This window comes from Lynx rufus, unplaced genomic scaffold (assembly GCF_022079265.1).
Source record: "Lynx rufus isolate CCGP_SWC_20201006 ecotype Redwood Valley unplaced genomic scaffold, mLynRuf1.p SCAF_2, whole genome shotgun sequence".
NCBI lineage: Eukaryota > Metazoa > Chordata > Mammalia > Carnivora > Felidae > Lynx > Lynx rufus.
Genome location: NW_025814834.1, coordinates 62,206,705 through 62,214,054, shown reverse-complemented (window position 1 = coordinate 62,214,054; position 7,350 = coordinate 62,206,705). Strand labels below are relative to the sequence as shown.

General features: G+C 38.7%; 1 non-coding gene across 1 annotated transcript; it reads left to right on the top strand.

The window, feature by feature from the left end:
• The first annotated feature begins 980 nt into the window (after positions 1-980).
• Positions 981-1,087, top strand: LOC124516709 (U6 spliceosomal RNA). The gene has a single exon (XR_006963118.1). It is a non-coding gene; the product is annotated as a U6 spliceosomal RNA (small nuclear RNA).
• The last annotated feature ends 6,263 nt before the right edge of the window (positions 1,088-7,350 follow it).

Genomic DNA, 7,350 nt, shown 5'->3' with positions numbered 1-7,350 from the left:
CTGTGCTGACCGCTCAGGACCTGGAGCCTGCTTTGGATTCTGTCTCCCTCTCTCTCGGCCCCACCCCCACTCACACTCTGTCTCTGTCTCTTTCAAAAAAAAAATTACAAAACATTTTAAAAATAAATAAAAACAAAAAAATTGAAGAAAAAGCAAAAGAATTGAAGAAATGTAAAGCAATTAGAACAATGCTTCGGCTCATTATAAGTTCTCACAATTCCACTCATAGTGAACAGTTATTAGAGGATATCACTACTGAAAGATCATTATTATTTCACTGAGGAATTATAAATTGTCTACAACTAGCAGTCTTGTCAACCGTCTTTCATCTATTACCTATATTGTGCAATGCATGGTGGGTGATGAAGCCACAGAGGTGAATCCTACATAAGCTCTACCCTTGAATTAATTGGGAATTTGACACATTCATCACAATTGAGTGATGATTTGTTGCATGAAGTCGCCTAGTTGCGCCAGCCTGGCTATTGACTGAGTTAGGACCCCATGCAGCACAAGACAGTAGGAAGTATCACAGCGTTCTGACATCCAACTCATTATTTCCTCTAAGGCTTTCTGAATTACCTCACCTCTGTTGGTGATCTCTGCTCCTGGAAAAAGCCCGGACCCAAGAAAGGAAACAATCCCCAGGGACCTTTAAGGAGCACCTTGAAGAAGGTGTTAGTGCATGTTACCTATTCTAAGACGCACATTTTTTCGCGCCTTTTTATTCCTCTGAAATCAGGTGCAGCAAAGACGCATTGCCAGCGCCATTGCCTCTGTGTGCAAAAATGTGGTCATAGGTGCTTGCCTGTCACTTCCCTTGAGTTATGTGCATTGTCAGTACCACAGGACTTGAGGTTTATTGTTAAAACATCTTCAAAATGATCATAATGTGACATGGACTAAATGAAAACTTACTACACATACAGGAAGGCACAGAAACACCACTGTAATATGTGACTAAAAAAGAAATGATGGCTGCGCTCGCTTCGGCAGCACATACACTAAAATTGAAACGATACAGAGAAGATGAGCACGGCCCCTGCGCAAGGACGACACGCAAATTCGTGAGGCGTTCCAGCTGTAAAAAAAAAATGACAAGTAAGTCTAAAAGTGAGCTTTCGTTACACATAAAATAAAATTCTAAGTGCTCAGAGCACATGGGCCGTAAGTTAGTTGGCAGCATTTTCTTGTTTCTTCATAACAGTTCATTTTATACTTGAGATATCCTTAGATTTGATGACATGTACATCTTAAAGCTCAAGAAAGAAGATTATAAAGTAGCTACCTTGAAATTTCCCACAGCATTCCAGACTTTCAAATTTTGGCAGAACCAAATTCTACCTGCATTCATATTTAGTTTTTAAACTCATCTCATTTTTTTCAACTGAGATACATTTTTTTAATGATTTTATTTTTCTAAGCTTATCAATTTTGAGAGAGCACAAGTGGGGGGAGGGGCAGAGAGGAAGAATTTCAAGCAGGCTCTGTCAGCACAGAGCCTGATGCAAGGCTTGCACTCATGAAACTGTGAGATCATGACCTGAGCCAAAAGCAAGAGCCGGCTGCTTAACCAACTGAGCCACCCAGGGGCCCCTAAATGTGTTCATTTTGAAAGAAAAAGTTCACTTGTGAAATGAAGGTTTTGCCGTGCTAGTTGAATGGTTTAAATATGAATTACAATTAATCTGTAACTATTAAGCTGAAAAAACATGTTTGACCATTTACCATGTAAAGTCATCTTACTGGGGAGCCTGGCTGGCTCAGTTGGTGGAGCACGCAACTCTTGCTCTTGCGGTTGTGAGTTCAAGCCCCACGCTGGGTGTAGAGATCACTTAACAGTAAAATCTTTAAAAATAAACAAATAAAATCGCCTTACAGTAGAATGCAGGCATGTGTATAATCCCTTGGGAAACCCCACATCTAGGTGAGGTTCCACCTGCTCAGATGTGTCACTTCCTTCCAGCCACGGAGCTATTCCCACCATTTCCAGCCTCTTTATTTGCATTTGCTTTCAAGAAATTCACACCGAAAAATCCTTCCCAAACTGAATTCAGAGAGCTACCATCAATTTAGTGTTTGACTTCTCAGCACTCATTAATTTTCCTGTTTGTTTTTGGTTACTAAAGGATGGAAAGTTCAATGCCCTACTTTGGCTGGGATGACTGACCCTCTAAGGTTGCTGGACACTTTATCATGAATTCTTACTGACATTTGGATACAATAATTGTGGAATGTTGGGAGAGGGGTCTGATTTTAGCCTAGGGAGATCATTTTCAAGATCAGTACTTGTCCTTCATTTACTTTCAATTTGTAAACCCAGTCATACATCTCCTTTGACTCAATAGAGCATCACTTTCACATATGGCCAGGACTCTTGTATCAACAAGATGAGGAAATTCTGTTTATCAGCAAGTGACACTTTCCCCACTTTGCACTTCCTACTAATTATGGCTGTTAAGTTTTCAGGGTCCTATCACAAAGAGCAGTTCATTAACTTTAATTATTTTTGAAATTCATTGGCTGCAATACAGAGTGAAGCTGGCAGATGCCAGAGGGTTAGAGATGCAGAAATTAACTAACAAAGAGTGGAAGCTCTTATTAGCTGATGCTTTCTGCTATCTTCCTTTTTTTCTGATTTAACCACTTCAGAGTGGGTCTCAGGCCCTTCAAACTGGAGGCAGGGGAAAGGTTAGAGGTGAACGTTCAAGACACAGGAAATCGAAGTCGCAGGCCTTGGCCAGGAGCAGAGTGCTTGTCTTGTTCTGCATTATTTCCCAACTGTATCACTAGCAGGTCTGGATTTAGAAAATCCACAGATTAGCTGGTTCCCAAATTACATCCAACTGGTGTCCATGTTTATAGTTGATTCCAGATAGCAATTGACACTTAAAACTTCAACTGGAATCCCTCTGCGTGGCAACCTGTTAAAATTAGATTTCAGTGGCCCGTGGAAGTCCTTTCCTCTGTATAGTTATGGCACTTTGCTGGTATTCTCTAAACATTAAGCCAGTTGGAATTATTGCTGTAGATTCCACTGGTAAGTCCATGTCTGTTCCAACATCTCTTTTTAAAAGTATCTTCCTGATGTGGAAAAGTAGTGCTCTCCAGCATTGCTAGAGGCAGTATACATTGGTACAATCTTTCTTACTTTCTTTACAGTCTTTCTGGAAAACAAGATAGCCATAGCCATAAGATGTCATCAAGTGCACATACAATTTGACCAGGATTTCCACAAGTGTTTTGTCCAAGGAAATAGTGAGAAATGTGGGAAAGGTTTATCAACAAGGAAGTTCATTGCACAATTAATTATATTAGTGAAATATTAGAAAAATCTAAACATCCTGACCCCTTGAATATTACACAGCCAGCACAAGTGACATCATAAAATATTTGATACAGGAAAATGTTTACCTTGTGAAGTTAAAGAACCATGTCACATGGGAATGCAGGCTGGTGCAGCCACTCTGGAAAATGGTATGGAGGTTCCTCAAAAAACTAAACATAGAACTACCCTACGACCCAGCAATTGCACTACTAGGCATTTGTCCACAGGATACAGGTGTGCTGTTTCGAAGGGACACATGCACCCCCCTGTTTATAGCAGCACTATGTTTCGAAGGGACACATGCACCCCCCTGTTTATAGCAGCACTATCAACAATAGCCAAAGTATGGAAAGAGCCCAAATGTCCACTGATGGATGAATAGATAAAGAAGATGTGGTCTATGTATACAATGGAGTATTACTTGGCAATCAAAAAGAATGAAATCTTGCCATTTGCAACTACATGGATGGAACTGGAGGGTATTATGCTAAGTGAAATTAGAGAAAGACAAAAATCATATGACTTCACTCATATGAGGACTTTAAGAGACAAAACAGATGAACATAAGGGAAGGGAAACAAAAATAATACAAAAACAGGGAGGGGGACAAAACAGAAGAGACTCATAAATATGGAGAACAAACCGAGGGTTACAGGAGGGGTTGTGGGAGGGCGGATGGGCTAAATGGGTAAGGGGCACTAAGGAACCTACTCCTGAAATCATTGTTGCACTATATGCTAACTAATTGGAATGTAAATTTTAAAAAATAAAAAAGAAAATTAAAAAAAAAAAAGACAAAGATAGAGCTTGTGATGAAGGAAACCCAGCAAGCAATACATGCAAAAAATGAAAATTTCATCAGCCACTGTCAACAATACGTCAGTGAAGTAAATGGCAGAATGTTTAAAATTTCTTAAAAAGTAGCCATTAGAATATATACAGATAAAATATGTGTTTGTCCTGTGTGTACTTTCCAAAATAGTTCAATATATTATTTGTCTCTTTAAAGTCTCCATATTTAATGATACTGTTGTGTAAATTCATTTGTTTTCAAGCAATTTCTGTTCCAGCTAAAGAAAATAGATTGTATTTACCCTAAATTTTCATGATCTCCCAAATAATAAATGGTTAATGTTACTAGTAATGTTACTAGTTACTAGGAAAGAAAACCAAACCAAAGATTTTTTTTAAAGTGTTGGGATAACTCAAAGTTAAGATAACAGTTGATAATTTTCAGCTTTTGCATGGATTGTTCTTCAGTTCATACTACTGACTTTTTTCTCCTTGAATTTTTCTTCCGCCTTAAAAAAGAAATAAGCTATACTGATATATTCAAATTCTTTGTAAAAATGAAAGCTATAAAACAGGTAGACTAAGGCTTTAAGGCCTTAAATATCACATCTCATCTCTTCTTTTTGTAAAACTCCTCTGCCCTCACATAAAATCAGTGGGTGAGTTGCTAAAGGTCACCAGCCAACTGGTAACAACTGTCAAATTCTATACCCACCCCCCTTGTTCTGTCAACTAGATGACACTGCCTCCCCCAAAACAAGAAAGTTGTTAAAAGTTCTCAATAAAAATAGAAATATACAAGCTAAAAAAAAAAAGAACCATGTCACAGAACTATATAGTATTATTCTAATTTGAATACTTGTATACAGTTATAACAGTTTATGAGGGGCAGAACTACAGTGCATTTTTATTTTCATCCCTATATGTTTATGTATTTTTCAAATTTTCTACATTGGACAACCACCACTCTTATGATCAGAGAAGGAACATGAAAGGCTTTAAAAAAGAAAGAAAAGAAAGAAAACACCTCCTTGAGACATAGCACACTTGTTGAAATTAAAAGTTTATCAAAATCAAGGCCTTATTCTTCCTGAAAGTTCAGGAAGAAGGAAACTATGATCTGCTAAGGGCTTGTCCTGTATTAGGCACTGTGCTAGGGCCTGTTTACATATATTCTTCCACTTATCATCACAGTAGTCTCGTAAGGTATGTTCTTAGCCTTATGGATGAGCATGCAAAGAGACTCAAGAGACTTAAGTAGCTTAACTTACCTCAGTTCAAATAACTATTAAATGAAAGAGTCAGAATTCAGAGTTAGGTGTTTTCATTTGTTTATTTATCGGCTTATTCATATGTATACACACACATATGTAATCATTAGGATGGCTAAATAGTTCTGGCATATAAAAAATAGAGAATAATATAACAAACAGAATAACATTAAAAATATCCATAGTTTCCACTTCCAGCTTAAGAAATTAAATATTTCAGATATACAGGATGCTGCCTGTGTATTTGTCCCCAATTCCATTCTGTTTTCTTCCATTGAGAAGTAACTATTATCTTGAACATGGAGTTTATTATTCCTATGCAAGTTATTTTTCCTTTGCTGTATATGTTGGTATCCCTAAACTAGACTAAATCAGTTACTGTCCAGTCAGGAAAATAGAAACCACTCTATGTGTTACACACAAAGGGAGATTTAATAGTGAGAATCACAAAGGTATAAAAAGGGCTGGAGAAGCATATGGGATAACGTTTAGTTTCATCCACTTGCCCCCCACCCCCAGATCCGCTCTCCATGTTTCTTTGTGCTCCAAAAACTGAGCTGTACTGTCTCACTGTACTCTCTTGCTCTCTGACTTCCGGTTGGTTTTGGCCTGTGGGAAGTACTGGTGAGAGGTGGAGGGGAAGAGGAGAATGGGATCAGAGTAGCTATTCACTTGGTTTCCTTCTCGTTGGGTTGGTACAGGTTGGCACTGCTGCTGCTAAAATAGCCCCTGATACTACTGAAATGCCCGTTTTCAGTCACCTCCTCCTTTTGCTGGTGCTGCCTTTGCTGGAAACACACAACCTGCACAGACAGAAAAGTGACTTCTCCCTTTCTTCTGTTTTTTAGTCTCCTGTCAGTGCTTTGCCCTGGCAAAACCTAACCGGAGCCTGTGACATGCGGTTGACAGGTTGCCAACCCCTTGCAATCCAGAAGAGTTCCCAGAAAGGCTCGCAGTGGGGTTGAGAGCCAACAGTACACAACCAGCACAAGCGCATGGTATTGTTTGCATTTTTAAGCACTTTTTTTTTTTTAACGTTTATTTATTTTTGGGACAGAGAGAGACAGAGCATGAACGGGGGAGGGGCAGAGAGAGAGGGAGACACAGAATCGGAAACAGGCTCCAGGCTCTGAGCTATCAGCCCAGAGCCCGACGCGGGGCTCGAACTCACGGACCGCGAGATCGTGACCTGGCTGAAGTCGGACGCCTAACCGACTGCGCCACCCAGGCGCCCCTTGTTTGCATTTTTAAAACTCTAAACACTGTCATGCTATACATATCCTTGCTTTTTTTGTTTAGCCTTATACTTTTGAGATCTATCCATGCTGATACACGTGGCCCTAGTTTATTCCTTTTAAGTGCAGTGTTGTATTCGGTGATGGTATTTCTGCAAGGGAACTAGTGAGGATAGAAACGTGGACATTACTGGCATTGGAACAAAAGAAATCTAAAGATAGCATATGGCAAACTACAAACAGTATTAAAATTAAAGGAAAATATTTCTAAAAGCTTTTCATTCCTTCATTCAACACAGATGCCTCAAGCTTCTACCATGCCCTAGGCATTGTGCTTGGCACAAAGGACAGAAAGCTGAATATGACCTCCTCCCCGCTCTCTGGTTGTTGATGCATAGACAATTAGATACATAGTTTTCATCAAGGTAATAAGTACTATGATAGAGTTATGACTAGGATGCTAGAGAGGCACAGAGCTTGATAAATAGAAAAAACCTACAGAGCAATTTCAGTTATATAGATTTAAATTTTCTAAACAAGTAAAATAGTGTATTGCAAATGTAATTCAGTGGTAAAGTCACAAAATGATACCACGACCACAAAGGTTTATTCCAAGAATGCAAAATGCATAAAAATTTTAAAAAAATTGTTTTAATTAAAAAAAAACTTAAAAACATTAAAAAACTTTTTTTAAACTTAGAAACATAAGTTACATAGAAAAGTC